This window comes from Anas acuta, chromosome 5, assembly GCF_963932015.1.
Source record: "Anas acuta chromosome 5, bAnaAcu1.1, whole genome shotgun sequence".
Lineage (NCBI taxonomy): Eukaryota > Metazoa > Chordata > Aves > Anseriformes > Anatidae > Anas > Anas acuta.
In genome coordinates, this window is record NC_088983.1 from 11899411 (window position 1) to 11925300 (window position 25890).

Genomic DNA, 25890 nt, shown 5'->3' on the forward strand with positions numbered 1-25890 from the left:
TATTTGAGGCTTTATGTGTATGCAAACTTAGCAATCTTGAAAGAGAAACTAAAAAGTATAAACTATTATCTCTTGCGAGTTCAGCTGCTAATGTGCAGAAATAAGCTGTTTTGAATTTTTTTTTTCTCCTGAAGTTATTCTTGTAAAAGGAAGTCCTCTAGGGATTATATATCTTAAATTACCTAATTTCTGTTCTAAACATAAATATTCTTATTTTGGTGTTTTGTATGATCACAAATATAAATATTCACTTTTATTTTCTTTCTAACCACATCATATACATCTAATTTCCGCACAGGAAATACAATTACTGCCATTACTGGCATTATAGTATATTGTAGTCATGTTTCAAATTTAAATTGTAGAAATACAGGTCTTTGTACATTTATATTTTTCCTATCCATGCACTTAGTTCTGATAATTATTACATAATAAGTGCAACAGAAAGCCAAAAACCCCTTAAAACACATTAATTACGTTAAAACTCGTTACCAGTGCTGTTCATAAAAGCTATGGGACATATGTGTCAAATCATACTAATATACTTTTCCAGTATGCTTCTCTTTCCTACCTTCTTTCTTCCATTGTGTATTTGACTACAAAAGGAACTGTTGTCTCTAATCAGAATAAGAAGATGACTACATCTTCATACATTTATAGTTTCAGTATACAATGAATAATGAACAGTTCATTTCCTGTGGTTCTGTCAAAATGTGATTAGTCTATAGTAGTTATATTACAAATGTAACTCTGGCGTTGTCTTCAGTTAAAAAAAAAATATGTATCTGGCTCTTTGTTTACCAGAGTCGCACAGAGTAAAAGTTTAACTATCATGTCAAGGCTGTCTTCTCAATAACACAACAGGCAAACTTAAGTGAATTGGAGAACAAAGTACAAATGTGTTTGCAGCCAGCATTTCCATAAGATAATTCCCATTTCACTATGTACTTATGGGATGGCACTGTGCAACTTGGTTGATGTAGAGATGTTGAGTCGAATAGGGAGGAGGAATCATGTTGTAATAGTTCCCTGGTGGACTCATAGGCCTTTCTGCAAACATTTCTAAGTCTCCTATCCAAAACCAACTCTTTTCTGCCCATTTAAAGTCTTGCTACCCTTAGTTCAAACAGTGTGTAAAATCAGAAATGTTAGAATTCCAGTTATCTACGAATGAACTGACTAGTGGGTTGGCCATTATGATCAAGGTAGCCAAGTTGGCAATCTCACAGAAGACTGAAGCTCTGGTGAGCTAGCAAAGTTGCTATGCAGTGAAGAGACTTTAATGAGACAAAACCTGGCCCTGTTAAACTCAGTGATGGTTTTGCTGTTGACTGACTCTGATAGCTTCAGTATTTGTAGGAATTGTTCCAGTGTGTCCTAAGATTTGCTTCTTCTCACCATTATGTGCAAGTGGGTCTCTTCTCCAGTATCACTGTGGCTTGCTGGGCCTTGTGATGAGAGGGTTCATGTGTTTGCCAAGAGCAGCTCATTGGAAATGCCCTTTCTGGAGTCGTGCTATCTGGTGTATCTTACAATTTCTGGTTAAGATTTTTAGAATTTATCTGTAATATATCAATTCTTTTAACTCAGTGATAACTATGTCAGTTTAAAGCTAATAACCATATTTTATTATGTGATTATTTTATTTTGTGGATCAAAACCCTTTAAAATCTCATAGAATTATGTAATTAAAAAAAAAATTTTTGTTTTAGTTGCTCGTATCATTTTAAATGCCAAAACAATCAAAAAAGAATTTTAATTTTATTAAGGAAATAAAATGAAATGAAAAGGAAAATGAAATGTTGTTAAAAAGATTAAAGTTTTGCTTCTGATTGTTAAAGTATGTTAAAATGAAGGTGGAAATGTGTTTTGTAGTTAACTCCCAGAAGGCTCAGTGTCAGAAGAAATGTCACTCTGAATTTTCCTTTTTAGGAAGGTGGCCTCTGCCAGATGTGAGCTCAGAAATGGTAATTGTTCTTCACGTAGGTTTATCATGGCAGTCTCTGGGTCTGTGTTTTGGCAAGAGGCAAAGAGCAGGCCCATAAGAAAAAAAAGTAGTCCTCATGGGAATGGTAAAAATATGTTGGTATTGTTTAATTCTTTCATAACATACTAAATTAATTTATTTGTTTTTGAGCCTTTTAAAGTATAATGCCATCAGAGAATGTGTTTTTCATATAGTTCTCTTACAAATGTATTAAAGTTGTAAGGAGAGTTGTCTGAATAAACATCTACTAGTCATCTACATTGGGTGACTGGGACACAGAAGGCTTGATTTTTTTGCTTTACATTCTGTGTAATAATCACCATCTGCACAAGGTGATCTTATCTGAACATTTTATAGTGTTGTTGCACAGATGTAGACAACTGTAGAACATGGAGAACTGAGGGATATCAGACTCACATTCTTTATAAATGCAGATTTATAAACCCATGCTTCTCCCAGATTACTCACCATCTTTCTCTTTTTACTCTAAGTAGCTTCTTTTCTTTACAATATATCATGGCAGGTATTCTGAAGAGAGAAAAAGAGCAGAACCCAGTGAAAGCTTCTAAAAATGTCCTCCAAATATCCAAATATCTTCTTATCTGTAACACATTTCTGTCACTCTACATACATATCTATACATAGACAAAGACAGGATATCAATTATTTTTATGGATGCTGCAAAGATCAGAGTTAATCTATAGGTCAGAAACACTTCATTTATTTGGAAATATAAAAAGAGGATGATGCTTGTACGCAGCTTGGCAGGTTTCCCTTAGGATCAGTGAAACTCTGCCAATGTCTGCCATGCTTCTGAGCTGAAAAATCCCCCTTACTGAGTCCACTGACTATTCTTTTCAGGAAATTTTACCTTTTTGATTTCCTCTAGACATTATATTGAAATGGCCCACTCCTTACGTGCTGCTAAATTTCACTTCTGATTTTTATTCTCTCATACCTTTTTTTTTTTTCTACCAAAGATGATGGTAAACGTTTTAGTCTTGATCTAACAATTTGTGATGTATGTTAGCCAACATCAACTTCTATTATATGGGTTATCTTTAGCACTAAAGTTTTAGATCATAATTTATATACATATATATACAAATATAAAGGGCTGTGGAAGCACACTGACAAAATCTCTGACAAGAGACCCATCTAAAATATAGGAAGGAGATAGTGGGGATTTAGTATTTAGTTGATGAGCAGTGTATACTGTAAAAAGAATAAAAGTAAGATTCAGGTCAGGCTACTCTTCAGTGAACCCTAGAAAGCTGTCTGTCTTAAGGATGAGATGGAAGTTTCACTCCATGTTTTCTTATTCTTTGCTGCAGAACAAAATTCCAAGACTTTATAATAGGAATGTTATCTGTAGATGAACTTTCTGTTTTTATAAATAATATATGCTTCCATGCCCAGGTTTAGTGGTTTTGCACCACCCAGTCAAATGATCATGTGGGCTTGAAAAACTCTCTGTAGTGTTAAGAGAAAATTGATTCAGGAGGCTGAAATGCAAAGGCAGTTCTACAAGAAACATGGAGGTGAAATACTGAGAGCAAAAGGGATGGCCAAAGGATATTGAGACTAAAAACAAACAAACAAAACCAACAAAAGACAGAGGCAGACAACTAGAAGGCTGACAGACTGAGAGGTTTTTTTTTGTTTGTTTGTTTGTTTTTGTTTTTTTTTTGAGAGGGAGCAAAACAGGAGCTTTTATACAGATGGTTACAGAAAAGTGTAATGTGTGATGATGAGAGAGAGAGAGATGGGAAGAATATGATTCTTATTTTTCTCTTCTGGAATATCTATTTATAGCTTTTTAAGGCTGTGATAATGAACTTAAGTTTTGGATAAACTGTGGCAAGTCAGCCCCTCTGAATGTTAGTAAATCCTCATTTCTGTGGGGGAAAATTCATAAGAACATTTTCATACACAATCATAAAATGCATAGACAAGCTATCAAGCAGGAGCTTGACCATACTGGAGATCATAACACATACTGCTTCAGGAACACGAATCTTAAACTCACTGTCTGTATTTTCCTGTGGTCAGGAAAACAATGGCTTAAAGGGGAATTTGTTTTTGCACATTGTGGAACAGAGAGTATAAAGTTAGAGAGTAAAACAGATTGCTTATGTTCAAGAAACTTTAAAAATACTGTAAAATACAGAAGAAAGACACCCTTTCCTCAGGACGCGCAAGGCCTTTGCATCTTTTTCTGGTTTATAACACACTTCTAAAGCTTAAGCTCCTTTAATTTAAAGCTCCTTTTATTTATTTTCACTCTGTTTTTATTACAGCAATATTTTTTTCCTGTGCTTAAGAAGTAAACAAGCCTTAAAACAACTAATTATTTGTAAAATGCTTTTCTGAGATTCCCACCTTGAGTTAGCTAAGAAAAGCATGAGCAGTCCTCACAATGCAGAAGGAGATTATCAGATTTTGATGTAGTGAATATCAGTTGAATTAGCCTGAATGCCTTCTGTGGTGGAAAGTGTTAGAATTTATTTTAAACTGTAAAGGGTCAAATACTTAGGAAAGAAACCCCAACAAACTGTAAAATGCTTTATTAGTGTTGTCAAAAAATAGTCATTAAAAACCAGCAACAATTCAGATTTTCCCTTGTGGTATTTTGCTTGTGAGAACAGTGCAGACTGTCATGCAAGCCTGAATCACAGATAATCCACACAATGTGGTATGGAATCACATTGTGCTGGTACTGGCCTTTGGGAAGGATGGATGTCTTGGAGGGCCTTAGTACAAAGAGACTGTCAGCAATGAGTCTGGGTAGGTGTCAGGACTAAGGTAGGTACATCTCTAAAGCCTTATTTTCTAGATGTCCCCAGTCTTACCTGCTTTGGATCCACTGAGATGGTCAGGAAATAGGAAGGAGTGGTCCCTGCAACTTTGAGGATAGTAGGCATATGAAACTAGGTTTTCTGGCAGTGTGCAGCAAGAAAAATGGCAGAGGGGAACATCTTACTCTCACCTCTGTCCCCCTGCCAATACCCACCACAAAACCAAAGAAACACTGTAGGCAGGCCAGGGACAAACTCACTGTTTATTTCAAACTACTAGTAAGAAGCTGTTATTTATTTAAAACTTCAAACGAAGTTACAAAATCATAAGCATAAAAATCAGCAAAGGATGTGATCTTCTCCCCCACCATAACATAAACCACAATATGACAAATTAGCAGGGGCCTGCAGCAGTCAGAAAAAACAACAACAACAACAACAAAAAACAAAACAAAAGCCAACAAAACAAAACAAAACAAACAACAACAACAAAAAACTTTTGCTCTTTCTTCATAAAGGATTTTAAGAATAAAACTCATAAATACTGAAACTACCCAGGGTAGTAGATGAAGGAGCTCACAGTGTTGCTGTCAGAACCTGGCTTCCCCTTGACTGCCTTTGTAGTAAGACTTTTCAAGTTGGATCCAGAGGATACTTGCACATGCAAAAATGGCTTTGGTTTGTCTATCAGCCAATACTGGACAGAATGCTTCTAACAGGACATTGACAATTTACCCATTTCCATTGTACATAATATAGAAGGATCTCTGCATGTGAGACCACAGTCAATACTTGTGTCTGGATTAATGTTGGCATGGGTTCCAAAGAAGAGTCTATCACTTGGCATATCTAAGAGGTCAGCCTTCAATGTGGCAGCCTGCAAAATATCCTCAGGGTCATCTCCCTTATTTCACAATCCATATCACCAAAAGGTGTCAGAATTATTCTAAGAAGGCGCTTGTGTTTGACTTGTCTGCTCTTTGTGGGCTCCATGAGATGGACTTGAGGCCTTGCTTTTTCCAGGCACAGCTCCACTGGAGAGCTATGCATGCTCAATCCTTCACTTCTAGGCAGAGCGTGTCCTACCTACTGGCTTTAACTCCTTCATACTGGGCACAGATGCTATCTCAGCCTGTAGACTATAAGAGAAACTGGTGGAGAAGTTAAGGTACCACAGGTCTTGGGTGTCAGGTTGGGAAGATAGCTAAAAGTTTCCTCTCACTTTAGTAGTTGTGTTGCACAGAGCCTATAGACTCTGGTGATGCAGAAGGGAAAAGGCCATTTGGTTTGAACAGGCAGTTTCTCTGCTTGCCCTTTGCTATTAGTTTCGCTTGTTTAGTGTGTGGGTATCATATATGACAATGGGAAGGAGAAGTACTTTAGAAAAACAAACAAACAACTCCTCCCTTTCTCACACACAAAAAAAAAAAAAGTAAAAAAAAGAAAAAAAAAGAAGAAGAAACAAAGAAAAAGCAATAAGAAACTGTGGTTGTAAAACCACAAAAATTGGCAATGAGGCTTCAAGGCAAGTGTAAGCCTTGAAATTTCTTTTAGCTCTTAAAAAAAATCCAAACCAAGAAAACCCCAAAGAACAACAACTCTCTTTCCATGGATTCCAGCTTAATGATTCTCCCTCACACACTTTTTTTAAAGGAAGATTTGAAATAATTTTTATTAAGCTTTGGCATGAGCCTTTTTTGCTGCTTTATGTTCCCTAAAGAACATTGAATGATACTTTTCCTATTTTATTTTTGTCTAGAAATTTGAGAAATGCCAAATTTGCTCTGTTATGGCTTTCCTAGTGACTTTCTGGATATCTCAGAGGATAGGTATTGATTTCTCTCTCAGCAGAACAGCAGGAGTGAAAATGTTGATTCTTGAACAAAGAAAATATTAATCAAAGCCTTTGTTAGTTGCTGAAAATAAGGAGTAATTTAAAGAAAAAAGAAAAAAAGAAACAAAGGCTTTAGCATAGTCTCACTTTGCAGTTGCTTTTTTCCAGTTGTTTAGTTTTCACTTTCTTGACTTTTGTAATATTGTGTGGTCAATCGTAAGAGAGTCATTGACAGCAGACTTTCTAATACAAAAGGAACAAAGTAAGGGGAAAAGAAAAGCAGACAGGGTGGGCTAATATTTAGAAAGGAGCCAGTCTTTGTGATTCCAGTTCTACATATAACATGCCCTGTAGCCCTTTTGTACCTCACCTCAGTTTCTTGGTAGGTAAATTATGGGTGAGAATAATTGCACTTTTTTTTTTTTTTTTTTTTTTTTTAGTACACTGAGATGCAAAGATGTAAAATGCTCACAAATTATTCTTTCTGTGTGTCAGAGAAGTGGTAGTTGATCCTGTTTTTATCTAAAAGTAACCCTGTCAAATTAGCCTTCATTGTCACCTGAAGTACACAGAGCAAACAAATGATATCAATGATGAAAAGCAAATTTGGTAATTTAAAATGCTGTCCATTAGGTAATCTGTTTTTAGTGATAACAAATAATAATAATAATAAAAAACATGGATAACAGTATCTTGTCCCTGTAAAGCATCTCATGGGCTACCAAAGGGGTAAAGGGGTGGCAAAAAAAATATTTTCAGTTGCACAGCTGCACCTTTACTTACCGAGGAAGAGGATATCGCTAATCAGTTTTGGAAATCTTGTCCAATAATCATTCACAGATGATAATGGGCAAGTGAGATCTTGAACTTTTTTCTCTCCTCTGTCCCCAGCTGAAGCTGGAGGTTCCTACAGTTTACAGGCATTGATTTATGAACACAGAAAGATTAAACCAAGCTGTTGAAATGGTAGACCCCTTCAGCTGTCCCCTGTGCTCTCCTTTTCTCATGGAAGTAGCTGTCGATCTGGAAGGAATGGCTGAAATGTGTAGGTAACTTTTGATGGGAAGCCAAAGGTCATTGGCAAAGCAAGCAGTCAAAAAATTCTGGTTAGCTGAACGTGCCAGGCTATAGATGATGTTAACAGAGGAGCTGATTCATGGACAATTTGATCATCCCCACCACTATGGGTAGTGGCTAAGAAGGGACCAGTAATAACATGGGGCTTCTGCCATCTCACTTAAACGCACTACGATACGGTGATCAACGGTGACTCACTGTTTTGTCAGTACATTCCCCTGGAGCCTGAGGGTTCACTTTTGTACATGCACCTTAATCTGGACAAGGCAAAGCAACTCAATATATAAATCACATACTGACCTGAAAGGGATCTAGGAATAGAAATCCCTATGTTTATGCCTCCACATTCTAATATAGAAACATATATATATATATATTCAGGAAAACATGTATGTACATGAAAACATTATCTTGTAAATGTAAATAGCAAATACATGTTTTGTATAGACTTGCTGAGACGCTCTTTTGCATTCCAAGTTGAAGCACAGCAAGCTCACTAGTCCAGATTCCTTTCCCTCACCTCCCTCAATGTGCCACTTTGGTATGCTTAACTTTTGAGATGGTTGGGATGAATATAGTTGGGTTTTGTTGACTGCTTCCTTAGGATGGGAAGGGTGCTTTGCTAATTTCAAGTCATAAAACCAAGTGTTAAAGTAGCATAATTTAAAATAAAGTAGTGGGTATTTAAGTAATGCCAGAAAACATATAAGAAGATACTTATAGTGGTGGATGATGTATCAGTGTGGTAAAGGGTAAAGTTAGCAGGTATGTGAACTTCAGGAGGGACTTAGTCTGTTAGGGATGTTCACATGCTGAGAGAATCAAACATTTCACAAAATGATGGCGTTGCATCTGCTGATTTATTTCTAAAAGCCACCACAGAGGGTTCCATCCAGCTTGCTCATTGGGGTACTTGAGTAGGAAAAGTGAGAAAAGTTCAGTCCCCTCTGTCTAATGGGATGAACTGTTGCATTGTCCACTGGCTGAGTTATACTGAGTTTCTAATCTATGAAGTAATCTTGGTTTGCATGGCAAGGCATTCTTCATTTTACTCCATGAAACACACATGCTTCTGTGCCGACAGCAGTCAAATATTCTCTTTGTCAGAGGAAGAGAGCACAAATAAAGAATAGGGATTCCTTGGACACTCAGATTACACAACGAGACCAGTGTTTCTTCTCTCTGTTCCCAGGATGTATGGTACATTTTACATGAAATTGCTGCTTGATACAGTACAGAAGAAGGACCTGTAGAAGGGAAAAAATAAGATGCCTCCTTATATCCTAGTAAGTCACCTATTGATCTTGCTGTGCTTCAGTTTTTGGTGTGTGTTTTGGGACCAGATCTTCTTGATTGTGCTTGAGGCATTGAGCAAACTTCTAAGTAGGACACCTTCTTTGGAGGACTTCGAGGTCTGTTGAGCTGAGGGAAGAACTAAGATCCTTTACTGTCTGGGCAACCACTAGGTGATTATATGAAGACAAGAATCTATCTGTTTTTACAACCTGTTTTTAAGAGAAAAGCATGAGCTATGCTACTTTTTGTTTTTTTTTTTTTTTTTTGGGGGGGGGCAGACAGATATATAACATGAGTAAAGGCTTCTGGACTCCAGATATCCTGTAAATCAAACTGTCTCACTGGATGAGCAAGGTTTAAGGCATTTACCTTTGGCTAGTTTTAGGTAGTTACCCCCTGAATATATTGCTATCATGTGGTTGTGTGGTGTGTTAGATGCTTTGGATTGCACTCCAAGGAACTAACTTACCCTGTGCATTGAATGGCACTCAATATTTTATTTTATTTTATTTTATTTTATTTTATTTTATTTTATTTTATTTTATTTTATTTTATTTTATTTTATTTTATTTTATTTTATTTTATTTTATTTTATATTTTATTTATTTTTTGAAATTTCCTGTAGGAACTGAGTGATCGAAGGACAGGTGTTATATTGGCTATCATTGAAGAATCTAAATCTCTTACCGGATCTCATCCAATTTAGCAGTATGCAAATTATCATATTTTAATTATGGAGCAAGCTTAGTTTTTATATTTTTTATGCATGTTTTAAAAAAGAAAAAGATCTTAAAAATTGATACGTTAGTGAGAGGCTCATTGTGTATCAGATTCCTGAAGGATTACACTGCAGGAGAAGCAAGAGAACCCCATTAAACTGTCAAAATGTTCATATCATGAAATACGACCACACAAAAATATAAAAGCAAAAAATCTCAAAGCAAAATCAACAAAGCATAACTTACTGGCATTCTTCCTAGGATAGTTTTTCCTTGTCTTCCTCATAAAAATAATTATGAAAGAAGGACAAGTAGCTTACCAGATTCACTGGCATGCTCTGGGAAATCTTTATGGTAAGCATTTGAGTTTCAAGAGCATACAAGTGAATCCTCATCACACTCACATGCATGCTCTACGAGCTGCTGTGTAGAGATCTGTTTTCTCTTGCCTTGCACCTCATATTTCATTTCCTACCACTAGAAAAAGCATGTAAAAATCAGAATATTAGCAATTTATTTACCAATGTAAATGACTGCACAGAAGGGACTAGGGAGTTTTGCAGTTCTGATACCCCTAGTGGAAATAATTATCTCCAGTTTAAACACTATAAATCACAGCTTAAAGAAGTTCATTTTAAAGTCGACATGCCTGTTTAACAGCAAGTCTGCTTTCTCTCAGGAGTCAGTATCTGAGTGGTAGGTTATCCTGCTACTGCTTTCCTTCATTGGTCCTGTACTACTTCTTCCCCAGCTTCCCTCCTGCTGAAATAATTGTGGTGCTAATAACAATGTGTGAGGAAATGACCAGATGTGTTGGTTTTCTTAGATAATTATACCAGTTTTTCTAATTTTCCAGACATTTTTTTCATTTCTTTATTAACTCACCGGTGCCAGGAATTGGATTTTTCCAGTACATAAATCCTAATTAGTGAGCCAGAGGATTGAGCACTCCAGCTTATTCCTGATGTATCATTTCCCCTCTCTTCATCTAAATTGGCATTTTGAAAAGCAAACCCTTGTGTTTCTAAGTGTAAAAGAAGAAATACAAGAGTGTTTTGGGAGACAAATGCAAAACTTGTAAAGGGAGAAAAAATGTGAAGAAGATGCAGTTGGGCTTAGGGCCACTGGTCATTCTGAGGCTGCATGACACGGAGGCCTACAGGATGGCTGCACTGCTTTAGGCTGAGCTGCCTCCTCCTGGCACCAGGAGGGACTGAACCCCATCCTGCCATCTCCATGTTACCATCTGCTTGCCATGGGCACAGAGGGAATTTATTAAACGGTGTTCCTGTGGAGCATCTTTAGATTAATTCCATAGAGCCAAGGCAGTATTTAGTGCACTGGTGATGTGCACTGCCCTTACGGGCTTTCCCTGTTTCTGCTTCTCAAGGCCAGAAACAGAAGGCAGAATGAGGAGGAGCTGGAGGAAGTGGCAGAGGCTTGTCAGCAGTGAAAGTACCCTCAGATTCCATGTTTAAGGACTCTGTCAGCCTTAGTATGTTCTTAGGGGTGCTCTGAGCATGTGGGAAGAGTTGGTGGAGGGTGGCAAAGAAGGAAGAGTGCCACATGTGCGACGAGTCCATTAACCATGGCTGGGAAGGGAACTTGCAAAAAAATGTGTTTTTCTGGATATATATGATTATAGGGAACTGAAGAGATTTGTGAGGTTTTGAGATTCTGCTGGGTGGCAGAAGGAAGGTAAAAAAAGTTTGAGGGTTCCTGTTGGCACTGGTATGTTGCATTCTGAGGCCAAAGAAGTCAATCAAAAGATGAGATGACAAAGTGGAGGCATGTCCTGCCACCTTGTACTGGAAAGTTTGCATCCTGCAAGGGAAAAAAGGAAAGTGTAGGTAGAAGATGGTGCTCTTTTTCAGCTTTTACCCATGTGCTATATAGGATAGGGGAATGGGAAGCAAGCCTGATATGTGCAGCCTCACTACTTACTGTAGGTGCCAGCTGGTAAGAAGGGGTAAATAAATAGCAAGACTTTCTGTCAGCTAGGAAGGGGTAACACAGTTCAAATCTTACCCCATCTCCACAAAGATCTGTCCAAAACAAATCTTTTGAGGTTCAGAAGAGGATGATTAATTCCTTTTTCATTTTTTGTGCTAATGCATTAATTGGTTCCAGGCAAACTGGGAACAGCAGAGCCAAGATATTGCAAGGAAGGCTGCAGTCCAGGTAATGCGAGGGTTGTCAGAAGGCTGAGAAGCACCAGAAAGTTCATAAAACCTGGAGTCTATCATTCCCCCAAATGTTTTGCAGGTCCAGAAATTCTGAGCAGTGCCATGTTTTGGGGTGCTCAAAGGGAAGGAAAGAAAAGATGGGAAATGTCATAATACTTTGAAGTTACTCCAGCACTTCTGTACTGCCTCAAAGGGAAGATCAGGAATTTGTCTCTTAACCCTGGGTACCGTATTTCTGGCTCCTATGACCATCCTCCCAACTGGGCAATATCAGTCCTTAGCACTACATATTAGCATTCCTTGTCCTGAAACATAAAGCGTTACCTTTTTTTCTTATGACCTAGCTGAGTCCTAGCATTCTTGGCTGTGTGCATGTGGGTGGCCATCTTCATTAGCCAAAGCCTGAGCCTGTTGTCTCTTTACTACCTGCTTGTGTTGTGGCTGGTTCAAAACCTGTCACTGAATAATTCATGCTTACGAGGTGCTCTCCCCTTGGAGTGGTCTGATTTGATGTGTCCTCCCAGTACTCACAGTGGGAGAAAAACAGCATAACAACAATCTTTAAGGGGGTGCATCGCCAAATCCTGCCCTGCCAGTCAGCAACAGCACAGTATCACCAAACCACAAGAGCTTTTATATGAGGCTTTTATTTAAAGGAAGTAAAAAATGCTGGCTTTAGACATATTAATTTCTCCTTTTTATTAGCTTTTAGGGAATGAACAACAGCTCAGTGAGATGTGTTTGTAACAAATACAGGTTATGAAATAAATGTCTTTCATTATTTGTTCATTTTGCAATGAGAGGCTCTCCAAATCTGCCTCCTAAATGGTTTAACTCAACATTAGACTTGATGCTGCCAAATACCAACTGCTTCAATAGACTATGAGTTTCAAATTCCTCTTTTACATGGGGAATGTGATATAGAACAATGACCTCAATTTTCTGCTGTGTCCTCAGATTCACCTCTTTTTTGGCTGTCTCTTTTTCTCTTTCAGTATCTTATAATTTTTTAAGTCCTGAGTGTCTTTTAAGGGCACTACTGTTTAATAGTCAGTATATCTCTAGTGGGTCTTCTGGTGACCTTTTACAACCGAGTATTTAATAGAATGCAATTAGAAGCTCCGATCCTTAGACCTTGACCTGTCTAGACCTTGTGACCAGACAGCCCTTAACACTCATTAGGAGTTATCAGGACCACACTTTATAAAGCTATGTGAGGAAACTGTTTAGATTTAGCCTCAAGCCACCTGCTTTGTAATCTGTTGCTGTGCACTCAGTTGATCCTGCTGTCCTTATAGTAACTGGAAAGCTACCAATGATTTCATTTTAAAGCAAATATTCTAATTCAGGAAGTATAGAATGGAAAGCTGGTTGCTATATTTGTCAGCATGTGACCTTCAGAAATCCTGCAATTAGGAAAGATTATGGAAAAACTGGTCACATCATTGTAAAATGGAAGAAAAATATCTAAAGAAGATTAGTGAACTCAGCAAAAAAAAATAAAATGTTTTGATACAGTGTGTTCACCTGGGACTCAGGAACTGTTTTTTATTTTACAGCTCAGGAACTGTTTTTTATTTTACAGATTATATATTTGTCTTGTTCTTATCTCTAAAAGTCTCTTATATCTTTAAAGCCAATTAGTACTTTTTACTGTTAGTTAAAAAAATAATAAAATCTCTATACACATTTCTGAAGAATGGCCTATTGGGCATGCCACTAAGAAACACAGGGAGCAGTTTTCTTGTTTTCTTTCTTCTTTGTTAATTTTTGAGTCTATATGTGCATATATTATCAAATATTGTTAAAAATATTGTTAAATTTCATTTTGCCTAGTCCATAGAACTGTTCCTCCTCTTATTTTTTCCCACTTTATTTTCATCCTAAGGAGATAAACTAGTTTTTGTCTGAGTTTTAACAGCGTTTGGAATCCATCCTGCATGTCTTTTTTTTTTTTTTTTTTTTTTTTTAAACACAAACACAGCTAATCACATAATAAAGGAAAGGAAAAATGAAATTCTTAAGATTTCTTTGATAAATTTTCAGTGACTTAGGAAAAAGACCAAACACATTCGATCTTGATCCTTTCTGGAAACTATTCTATGGCACCAAATGTATCCATATATAGAAGACTTTTTTTTTTTTTTTTTAAGAAAGTGTCTGAATGATCTTGTTAATGCTAATACATTTCAGTTATTTGTCTTTTGAAGAGTAGTCTGTTTTGAGATGTTAACTGCAAATAGAGGAAATGAAGTGTTGATGTCGTAAGGAATAATTTACTATGTCTGGAGAGTTCTAAAGCAAAACAGCTGGATCAATTTGTTTACAAAATCCCTGTAGATAAAAAGCACTATCTCTCCAAGGAATCAATTTGTGCCCTTTCTGAAGAATCATTATTAAAAAAAATAAAAGGGAAAATGGGCTATCATCATACACAGAAAGCTTCTGGGAATTTGTTTCTTAATGAATCCAAAGAAAGTTTGAAATCCTGTTTTGTGGGAGATCAGATAGTTAGTGAAGATGCAGTATGGTTTTGTGATCTTAATTTATCCTGTCCTGTCCTGTTTATCTGCTTCCCTGATACCCCACAATTTAAAAAATAATAGATTTTAGAGGCTGAGATAAAACAGGGTATAGGAGACATGCCAGAGCTGGATGTGGAATGGAGATAAAACCTTTGGGGTACTGCAATCCATATTTTCTATGGACACAAACTTCTTATGGTAACAGAAAAAATTTGTAACGTAAAAAATAAGCTTTTGATTTTGGAGGTCCAGCTCTTGATTATACTGGTTTCTGTGAGAAGTGGCCCCTAAGTGAGAGAAAAGCATATTTAAGTTGAACTTATACTGGTAACATTCTTTAGCAAAAGAGAAAAAAAAAGAACAAAACAAAAACCAACATTTTGTATTCAGGTGCCACAATCTATAAAAGCACAGAACTCCGTTTGCTGATATTGCACCTGCTCTTGAAAGATATTTTGCATTCCTCCTTTAAGAAATCTAGCTACAGCCATTAATATAATCACAGTGATATTTGCCATGACTTTATCACTAGGTTAAATTACAATGGTAATTTCATTTAGAATGCTAGTAGAGTCTCCTAATGGGACTGCAAGTGTTCTGAGACTAAAGGGCTCTTTGAAAAGTCTTCTGCTATAGTTACTACAGGCAATAGTTTAATTGTGTTAGCCAAGGAGTTTTGTTATGGCCATAGTTCCTGAGGTCTGGGTCTGAATGTTGCATATTTTCAAGAGCTGCTTCATGCACTTCCGTAATTCATAGCATTTTTTCATATGGCATTTGCAGGACTTTATCTTGAAAAGCGATCATGAACCATGATAGATGAAGAGTTAATGGATATTTGTCTCCAAGACACATTTTAAGACACTGTATGTGACCTTCATTTTTTCCCATTTCATTTATGTTTCTATGCATACTTTTAATTATAATACTGATGCAAAATACTAACATTGAAATTTACTTTTGTGGTTAGTGATTTGATATGCTCAGATATCTCTGTTACTTTCTTGAAAAGGCCAAAAACACAGGCTGTTACTGCTCTTATAGCTACCCCTCTTGAACTCCAAGGGGAATATCTCAGTATTTTATTTTTTTACTTTGTTGAGAGAAGTGAAACCTCCATCTCTCTTGTGGAACATTATCCTTAGAGTGCCTTAAACAACCATGTAGAAGAAGAATGGCTCTGGTACCGAACATGGGCCTGATTCCATCCTAAATTTGGTCATGAATCTGAAGGTTGTGGTTTAGGCAAACCTCAGATCCATATAAATTCAATTGCAACTTAGCATCAACATCCACAAAACCTAGCTGAGTCCTATTGTTGTTGACAATATACTGAGCTCATAAAGAATCTGGTTGCAACACGAACAAACAGGATCATTATATAAATCAAAAGAAGATGAAAGTAGAGCCCACATCTTTCAGCTTGAATACTAAAAGTCTGCCAAGAAGAACAAAATTTACCTCCTGTAAGGGTGATGAGTTGCAATTTCTTTTTGACTTCTTTTGTTTTACATAGTAAAGAAAATGAGAGAATGTCCTGATTAAATTATATGGATTCCTTCTTGTTCTAATATGCAGATTTATTTAAAATTAACACGAATCTTAATATTTTAGTTCATTTTATGACCATTACACCAGTCCTGTGAAATGATACTTTTCTGAACATCCTGAAATTCTGAAAGAAGGAAAGAGAATATTTGTCTTCCCCAAGAAAATACTACAAAATCATTAGACTTGCCTGGATTAGATATTCTGTTGTTTCTAGAACATGAAATCTGTATTTAATGTGTTCTTTTGCAGAGAAATTTTTCATGCAGATGCTGAATGATTTCCCAGTAGTGTGGAGGACATTGCAAACATGTGGAGTTTTGTGAAGTGGTTCTGTTTCTTGGTGTGGACAAGAGAGGTGTGTGCATAATAACTGGTTAATGATGTGTAGTTACACATTTATTAATAATAATTATGCAATAGTTTTTATGGTCTGCAGCAGTAGGGTCTTGGAAGTCACTACATATTTTATTATAAAGTGGTTTAGTCATACAATCCAATGTTTTAGGTTTACTTTGCAGATGCATTTTCTTTTGTAGTTCATTTAAAAAAGAAAAGCAATCTAATACTTTCTTTATTTTTTAGATTAGTGGAATCATCTCACAGTCTTCTGGTAATTGCTAGAGAAATTAATGGAGTTTTTGGAAAAGGTTCTATGATAAGTAAGTAAGAATTTAGAGTGACATCCAAAAAAGCACTTAGATGCCTAAAGAAAAACTTAGGCAGAATTTAGGTACCTAAATCCAAGGAAGTGATCTGATCCCCCTGTGTGTAGACACATAGACACTGCACTGCTGAGGCTTCTTAGGCTGCTGAGAACCCAGTATTCTGTTAATGCATGTGGTCAGCAGTGCTGTTGCTTTTCTGGAGCTAAACACTGAACTGCCTTTTCCCTTTCTAAGAAAATGTGGTAGACATATACTAATTGTCCTGCTATCTACACACCTTTTTGGAGTTTAAATCTAGTTGCTACACATCAAGTAGGTCAACTATGTGCTGTTAGTATGGAATTCACAAAACACAGTCTTCAGTTTCATTCAAAATGGAAGTCTCTCACTTGGTGCTCTAAATTCTGCTATTTGAACTGGTCCAGTCTTGGTTCAGGAATTCTACCTGCTGCAGAGCAAGCTTGCCAAATAATTTCAAATGAGATGCTTAACAGTGTAACAGGATTGCCAACTTCATTGATTGGAGATATGTATTGTATCTCTGTAACAAGAATAACCACCACATGTTCTATCCATATGGAGCCAAATAATTTAACCAATTAAAAGCAGTTGTAAGAGATTTTTTTTTTTTTTTTATCATGCTGACTTTCCCTGAGTTTGTCTTGATCCTGCAGTTTATACTCAGGTATTTTTATTGGAAGTGGCTGAATTACTCTTCTTTAATTCTAACCTAAATCGGGTCAGACTGGAACTGGATCCCACCAGATATACCGATTTTGAAGTTGGTAAAAAATTACAAATCCATCACCTCTTCCATTTCCATCTTTCATTATTCTCATTTAATTTACAAGTCTCTGCAAAGAAGTCTCTTTTTATGTCTTCTTTCTGCTGTAGACATGAGATGGTTGAAGAAGAACCTGGTGCACATCATGATCAAATGTTTGATGACATATTTTGCTCCACCAGCCAGATGAAGGAACAGACTCCCTGATTAAGGTTTGGAAATCTCCTATCAATGGTCTTACATTAAGGACTGTATTTACCTTGAAGTGTTCAATTGGTTTTAAAACAAACAAACAAACAACAACAACAAAAATCAAAACAAACAAGAACAACAAAACTAAAAAAAAAAACCACAAAACAACAAAAAAACACCAAACCACTAAAAAAAGATACGTGGTGAATTTCTTCTCTTAAGCCACTTCTTCTGGTCTTTTAAAATGGGGTGAAATGATCCATTCTTGAGGGTGCAGTTGTGTGCAATAATATCCGTGTCCAGATTCTTGAATATGTTGTGTTCCCATCTTCTGCTTTTCAAAAGAGAGGGACTCAATGGAACACATAGTGCTTGGCATGCATAATTTTGCAGGGGCGGCTCAAGTAGTTCTGTAGGAGATCATAGAGCTAGAATAAATTGGGAGATATAGGCTGCTGTCAGACTTTAATTTTTAGAACCAGAACTTTATAAATGTGTCTTGTGACAAGATGCCTGCTCAGTCTGCTCTGCAGTATTATGGGCAGCCTCAGCTTATTGTATTTTCACTGCTGTGAATGCTGGTATTTTATAGAAATTGAGCCTATTTTCAGTGGTTTAGGGGAGAAGCTGGCATGAGTATATCTGGGAAATAAATCCTTCATAAAAATATCTGCTTTGATGCCTGACTTTCTCTCACAGACAGTAGATATACTCGCAGAAAACTGGGCAGATGCCACAAAGCTTAAAAGGTAGCATGCTGGAGTTTCAACCCTATACGCATTTTTTATGTACATAGATTTTTTTTTTTCTTTTGCAAGCATTATTTATGCAATCTGAACTTACTGAGGTATTAGTTATTACAAAACCAAAAAAGGCAGTTGTGAAGGAGGCAGGATGCTACTGAGATTTAAGCGCTAGTACTAGGAATGTAACAGCAGTGCTTACATGTAGTAAAATAATGGAACTGTTCTTCAATGAGTGCATAACATCACCAGGCATGCTGCGGCTGCTCCTAGTATATTGTATCTACCAGATCTAAAAATGGCTGTGACAGTAAACAGCATGAATGTAATCTATCGCAGCTCCTGAAAGAATCCATTGCAGCCCAGACACATCCTTGATAATCAGATTGGTTATGACAACTGTCTGTAGCTATGTAGAAGTGAGAAGAGCTGCTGTACTGCAAAAAAGTGTGTTGTGGCTAGTCCCTCAGCTCAGAGGGCAGGGTGTGGAAATGAATGTTCAGAAGTCTTCTGTTCTTCACACTATGTGTTGGTGCTTGCTTTAAACAGAAAGTTTGAATACAGTTTGAATTTATATAGTGTTTGGTCACACAGACTGGTTTTCCTTTGACAGATTCAATGAGTAACAGTGTATTTAACAGGTGGTTGCCATGATATACTCAGGCCTCTGTGAGGCTCTTGACCAAGTTCCACATGACATTATGATTTAAAAAACAATATCACCATGAAAAATTAGTGTAGTACATATTGTATGAATTAAAAACTGGTTAGCTCATAAGTCATAGGTGGAATTCTACCCTGAGGACAGTGTTTTTAGTCCAGTCTGGCTTTCAATTTATTTGTTTGTTTGTTTATTTATTTATTTATTTTAATTGAGGCTCTAGAGTGAAATACATTACAGCTGGTAGAATTTGGAGATGAAATAAAAATGGCAAAGAAGGAAATATGATTTATAATTGCAGTTGTCTTAGATTTTCCTCCAGATTCTGATTTTAAAATGCTGGCCGATCCATTGTGCATGTCTGAGGAGTGTGGATCTGGTCACATCGTGCTGCCATTTGTCTGAAGAAATGTGGTGATGAAAATGGTTTACGTATATGCACAACCTGAAGGCTTGATAAATGCAGCCCTATGAACAATACAGATTAATATAGGTAAATTAAGGGTCATATGTCTAAACATAAAAATATAACTATGCTTAGAAAGTGGAACTCTGTATTAAATATCATCGAATAACATTTATAATAAGTAATATAAAACTAATAGAACTTGAGCATACCCTACAGAGGTGTTACTGAAACGGCTGACGATGATGCTTGGATAGATGTAAAAATGTTTATCAAATAGAATAAGAAGATTATGTTACCTTTGGTGTTGCAGCAGGAAGACCATTACTGGAGTACTGTGTCCAGTCTTATAATCATTATTTTCACAATAAAGTTGGAAAAGGTTGAACTAGCATACGTAAAATGCTCTTGGAGTCTCTAAAATATAGGTCTCTGACAGATATATATATATATATATATATATTGGTAACATATAAACAGCTGTTAAAGGTGTTATTTCCTCTGTCCATTAGAGAAATTCAGCCTAGAGTGCTAATGTCAATAGTGATTCATAATGCAGGAGCAATTTATCTAGATTTGTGGTGCATTTTCTACCTTTAAATCAAGAGTGAGTTTCTTCCTAAAAGAAGTCTGTATCACAGATGATATTAGTGTCCAAGTAGTGTCCAGGTATTACAAAATGAACTGGTATTATTGAAGTATAGAAGATCTGATACCTCTAGCTCACAATAATTTTGCTCTCAGAGACTTGTGATGCTAGAGAATGTACGCAACTGAATGCAGCTACAGCTTTATATCAAATTGCAGAGGCTTGTGCTTTTGTTGTTGTAAGCTCTATTTCAGCATTAATGAAGAAATAAGGACAGACAGAGAATTTTGAGGAACAATACCACTGACTTCTGTTTATTGCCTTAATGTTTTTACCTTCCCATTGGCAAGACTCAGTTAATGATGTACAAATAAAATCAAATTAAAGATTTCTGAGTGGAACTGGACCTAATAGTAATTGAAGGTGGTTACCTTCGAAATCCTTTTTTGACACTTATAAGATTGGCAGGTGATAGGACTAGGTGATTTATAAAGAAGCTGACCCAAATCAGATATTTCTGATTTCATTTCTCCTATGTACACTTAACCGACTATCAGGTAACCGACTATCTACTGGACTACAGTAGATACTTAGTCCAGTAGAGCTGAGTCCAGTGGAGCTGAGCAACTGTTGTAGGTGGCAGCCTGGTCAGATGTAAAAGAGGACTTCAGCGTACATCCTGACAGTATTTGAGCAATCAGTCTCAGGGATTGTCTAATAGGAAATTATTTCAGAGTGGCTCCTCCTGAGACATTGTCCCTGATTAATTTCCTGCTCAGATTCTCAGATAAGACTCTGCAAGACAAACGATACCAGAAGCTGCTGTCTCATCAGGGGTTAATTGGGAAGATTAATATTTAAATTCATACCCTATATTAACCCAAATTCGCTTCACTTGTATAGGTGAGCTTTCATGCCTTCCAAGTCTCTTGAATTTCTTTTTCTAGTTTGTGTTCCCTTTGACAAAAAAAGAAAAAAAAAAAGAAAAAGAAAAAAAGAGAAAAAGAAAAACAAAGGCTTTAGTAAACAGTTGTAAGTAGCTGAAGTCTGTCTTTCTTCTCTTGCCCTCATCCAAGGCAATTGAAAATAGTCACTAGAGAGGGCAATTTGTGTTTTTAATGCACATTGTATGGTGCCCACAGTTTTGATTATATTACATTGAATGTTAATGTTAAACTAGCTGGCAATAGGAGTTAGTGGCAGCAGATCATGTACAGTCAGGCAGCAAGCATATGGCATTTACATGCATATGCTGGTCCTGCACTGACATGGAAATTGCTCTGACCCACGTGACCTATGTTAGCTGGGGAAATTCTATACAGAAGCCAATTGCCACACTTTCCAGATGCCAAAGGCAAACCTGCTCTAATCCTATAATCCCATTTCATAATATAGACTTCCATGTAGTTTGGAGCACAAAATGAGAATGTATCTTGCTCAGTTAAAATATTTAGCTTGGTCTTCATTCTGGTGGCTTCACTGCATTCCAGCTGCAGGAGACAGGAATTTGAACATGGATTACTTAAGCCAAATTTTGCAGTCTTTAATTGAGCAAAATATTCAGAGAGCAATATAGTTCACTATCTTCTGTTCTTGCCAGTGAATTTGAAGTGCAGTGATAGGCAGAGGTCTTCCTTTGTGTCATTTTAATCTGGGGAATATTGTAAAGCTCTCACTGTGTGGCTTCATTTTCATAAATTCCCTTCCCAGATATCCAAAGAATGTATTTTTCCATGGGAATTAGGTGACAGATCCTCCATATGCAAGAGGAGGTTTAAGATTTGTCTCATTGATCTTGTTATGGAACAATATTTCAAAGAAACACTTGAGGACAGCAGAACATACTCATAGATTTCTCCCACCTGCCCTCCCACTCTTTAACAAATACCTAAATCTGTCACACACAGTAAGTTTTACTCCTCATCTGCAAATCTTTGTGGGCAGTAAATCATGGGTGGCTTTTACCAAACCCTGAATATTGGGGCTGAGTTTTTGAGCACATTTGCTGCTCCTTAAAAAAATACAAAGAAAAAAAAAATCAGTCATTTAATCATTGGAATTAATCACTGTTCAGGAAAGAACAGAAACTAATAGAGACTAAAAAAAATTATATATAAAAATAAGCAGAGGAGACATTGAGATGACACTTATAACAAGCTATTGTTTTGAGAAGAAAATTTCTGAAAATTTTAGTGAGGCTAAAATCTGGTTTACAGTTATTTTGGGCACATTTAAATCTCCCCTCTATTTAAATCCCCCCCCTCTATTATGTATTCTTTTGACAATTTAAGCAACAAAGTGGCTATATTTTGGAGTCATTGTTTTATTGATACAACAATAATATCTTCTTACATGACACCAACTTGTCCCTCACCACAAAGGATTTCAAAGCATTTTATAAACCACATTGTGATTATAAAAATTTCTTTGCTTCCTACTGACAAGTACCCACTTCTGAGGCTAATGCAGCCACTTATGGTGGTGAATTTTAGGGGTCTGTTCTGAGGCCCAAGGTGAGTTTCCCGTTAACTTAAGGAGACCAATCTTTTGGCAGAAAGAATTTCTTATGAACTTAGAATTTCTTATGTAACTGAATTTGACAGTGAACTTGAGCGTACAGGAGAGGCAGGGGCTCATATCCAGCCTCTTTCTGTCAGATGCCATATAGAATCTCATCAATAATTTGTCTTCTGAACTGTGGGTGAAGTTAGCTATGCTAAGTAGTTAATGCAGAAACTTGAAAAAATTGGGTATTGTGCTTTTGCTCACATAAGCTCTCTTAAAAACTCATACATGTACTCTTTACTTTGGCTGAAGGTATAGGTTTTAAAATGTGAATGAGCTGTTAAGTGTGTACAGCAAATCAAAATGTCAAGAAGAGAGGGTGGTCCTTAGGATTCAGGTAACATCATGCCAACACAATACTGCACTGGGCTTATAAGCCCACCTGAAAGGTTTGGATGTTAATCCTTTTGTTTCATGTTTAACCTTTGCACAGCACTTCAAGTGTGGAGATGCTATTATATGCCCACTGCCCTTTATGGCAATGTGCATAAACAGTGTAGTGAGCTGTTTCCTACTGTTAGAGGATACCTAGTCCTAAGAGGATTTAAGAAATAGAGCCACTTTGATTTGGACTCTCTGGCAGATGAAGTTCAGCAGTTTTCTTAGCTGACTCTCTAGCACTGAGTAAAATCTTGTCTTGCTATCCTATCCCCTAGGTATCTATTTTGACATTGATTTCAATGGACTAGCATTTGACACCTGGTTTATCCATGTTGGAAAGCTTTGGATCCTGTGGTTTTTACAGAATTTACTGAAAACTTGATTTACAGAAAACTTGAGTTTCTCTATGTGATGGGCAGGAAGACTCTGTACTGGAATAGTTTTGCTGTGGTGGAATGAGCTCCATGACTGCTTGCAAGGCATTGGATTCTGTGAATGGGAGAGCTGCAACTTCTCAGGAAGCAATTTGTTTGTATTCAGAAAGAGTGCACATTCTAAGCATGGTTTCTGGTTCAATTTGTATTGATTATGTAACAGCAGGTTGTACCATCTGTTCAGCAGTGGTATATCATCCTGCTTTCTTCTATCACATACTTCTCTTACTGAACTTATGCTTGGGTTTCAGTTTTTGGTAATCGGGGTTGCAAGAGAAAAATGTGCCATGGTCTTCTCCTGGTCTGGTCTTGCTTATATTTTCCTTAAATGTCTTATTTCTATGTGATGGGTGGACAGCAGCATTTTTAACAGATGTTTTTGACAGGGTATTGCATAATTATTTTTCAAGTGGCTTCTAAAAGCAGATGTTTCCATGTCTTTGTTCTTTCCCCTCTTGACACTTTAACACAAACAGCAGATTCCACTGCTGCTGTCCTTCAGATATAGTGAAGTAAATACCATAGCAGTGATGTTGAATTTTTTTCAGCCCATTTGGCAATAAAATATATGTACCAGCACAGTCCTCCTCCCTTTCTCCCTTGTCCTTGTTACCAGCACTGCTTACACATACTATCTCAGTCTTTCTCTTATAGAAACATTGTTTCTCTTTATGACCTTAGCCTGTCCTTGAGTATTTGATTTTTACTTTTTTTTTTTTTTTTTTTCCCCAGCATTTTGTGTCTAGTAGCTTTCTGAATAACTGTGAATCTTTTACTTCCTGGCACTTCAATGTATGATTTTTTCATGCCAAGGTAGATTTAACTGTTACCTGTGGCATCTCATGACTGTCCAGTACGGCCTTTTTTTTTTTTTTTTTTTTTTTTTTGTCAAATAGCCACATTTTCTTTTCCTCTCTCACAAATAGAGATTCAGCAATAGGACTTTTCCATTGTTTACAGAAATAGCCTTGCTTTCTTGCAAACCATTTTGTTAGAGGACTTCCTAATCTGACTACTTGTTCCTCAAAGACCAAGGGAATGCAACTAAGAATGAAATAAAGGGCAGGCCCAGACAAGTTTCATCCAGCTATAATTTATCATTACAAAAGATGAATTTCAGCTGTTAGTCTAAAATGATGATAAATGCTTGGATCAAGAAAACAAAAGCTTTCTAGTAAATCTGTTCTGTGTCTTAATTTAACCCTCATGGATTTTACCTCCAGTATGCAGAACCTCATCTGATGGTATAAAACTATAGCCACATTACAGGTTTTGTCATGTTCTGATTCTGGGTTATTTACTAACTGGTTTGGGTCTAGTAACAAGGGTTCAGATTTTCCAGATTTGTAGGGAAAGCTAAGTATCTTTGAAAGATATAAGATATTTTACATTTCATGACAGCTTTACCTGGTGCACAGTGTCATGGAATGGTTGAGGTTAAAGAGAACCTATGGAAGTCAATCTCCTGCTCAGAGCACACTCAACTATAGCAGGTTGCTTAGGGCTATATCCAGCTGGGTTTTGAATATCTCCAAAAGTGAAGACTCCTAACTCTCTAGACAACCTCTTCCAGTGTTTGGCCACCGTCACTGTGAGAGGATTTTTTCTTGTATTTAATTGTATTGTTATGTATTTCAATTTGTGCCTAATAATTCATATATTTTTTCCCATAAGAACTCTTTGGGAGACAGTGTCAAAAACCCCTTTGAAGTCAAGATAAATAATATTTGTTGGTTCACTGAACCAATCACAGAATCACAGGTTGGTTTAGGTTGCAAGGGACCTTTGGAGGTCATTTGGTCCACCTACCTTGTGAAGCAAGGCCGCCTAGAGCAGTTTGGTTTTGAATATCTCCCAGGAGGACCACCCACACAACAAAGTGTTTTCTGGTGTTCAGAGGGATTCTTTTGTGTTTCAGTTTGTGCCTTTTGCCTCTTGTCCTGTCCCTGGGCACCACTGAAAAGAGCCTAGGAGGTGCTAGTTCTCCAAATCCTCTTTTCTGCCCTTCTTGAAGACAGTTGTAGCATTGCTTTCTTACACTCAGGAACCTCCTCTGACTGCCATAACCTTTAAAAGATAATTGAGAATACTCTCACAATGACATTGGCCAGCACTCATGGGTGCATCCTATTTAATCTTGTGGATTTGTGGATATTCAGTTTGTTTAAATATTCCCTGACCTGATTCTCTTCCACCAAGGAAAGTCCTCCTTACTTGCTCCAGACTTCTCCACTTGTGTCTGAAGCCTGGGATTCCTGAAGGCAAAAATCACAGAATCATAGAATATCCCAAATTGGAAGGGACCCATAAGGATCATTGAGTCCAAAAGTCTTTCATAGTAAAGACTGAGGTGAAGAAGGCACTGAATACGTTGGCCTTTTGTTTGTACTTTTTCCCCTGTCCTGTTCAGCAGCTGGTCCAAATTTTCCTGTCTTCCTTTTGTTGCTGATGTACTTATAGAAGCCATTCTTTTTTGTAGTTCACATCCCTTGCCCAA

At 36.9% G+C, this 25890-nt stretch overlaps 1 long non-coding RNA gene across 9 annotated transcripts in view; it reads left to right on the top strand.

Annotated features, from left to right (window-relative positions):
* LOC137856885 (uncharacterized) overlaps nucleotides 1–25890 on the top strand; it is a 211287-nt gene that overhangs the window by 43927 nt on the left and 141470 nt on the right. For all 9 annotated transcript variants that reach the window (XR_011096843.1, XR_011096849.1, XR_011096847.1 and 6 more), the window contains 5 exons: nucleotides 8889–8982; nucleotides 15206–15288; nucleotides 16223–16328; nucleotides 16556–16632; nucleotides 17533–17634. This is a non-coding gene — a long non-coding RNA (uncharacterized lncRNA). The remainder of the gene's footprint in view (nucleotides 1–8888; nucleotides 8983–15205; nucleotides 15289–16222; nucleotides 16329–16555; nucleotides 16633–17532; nucleotides 17635–25890) is intronic.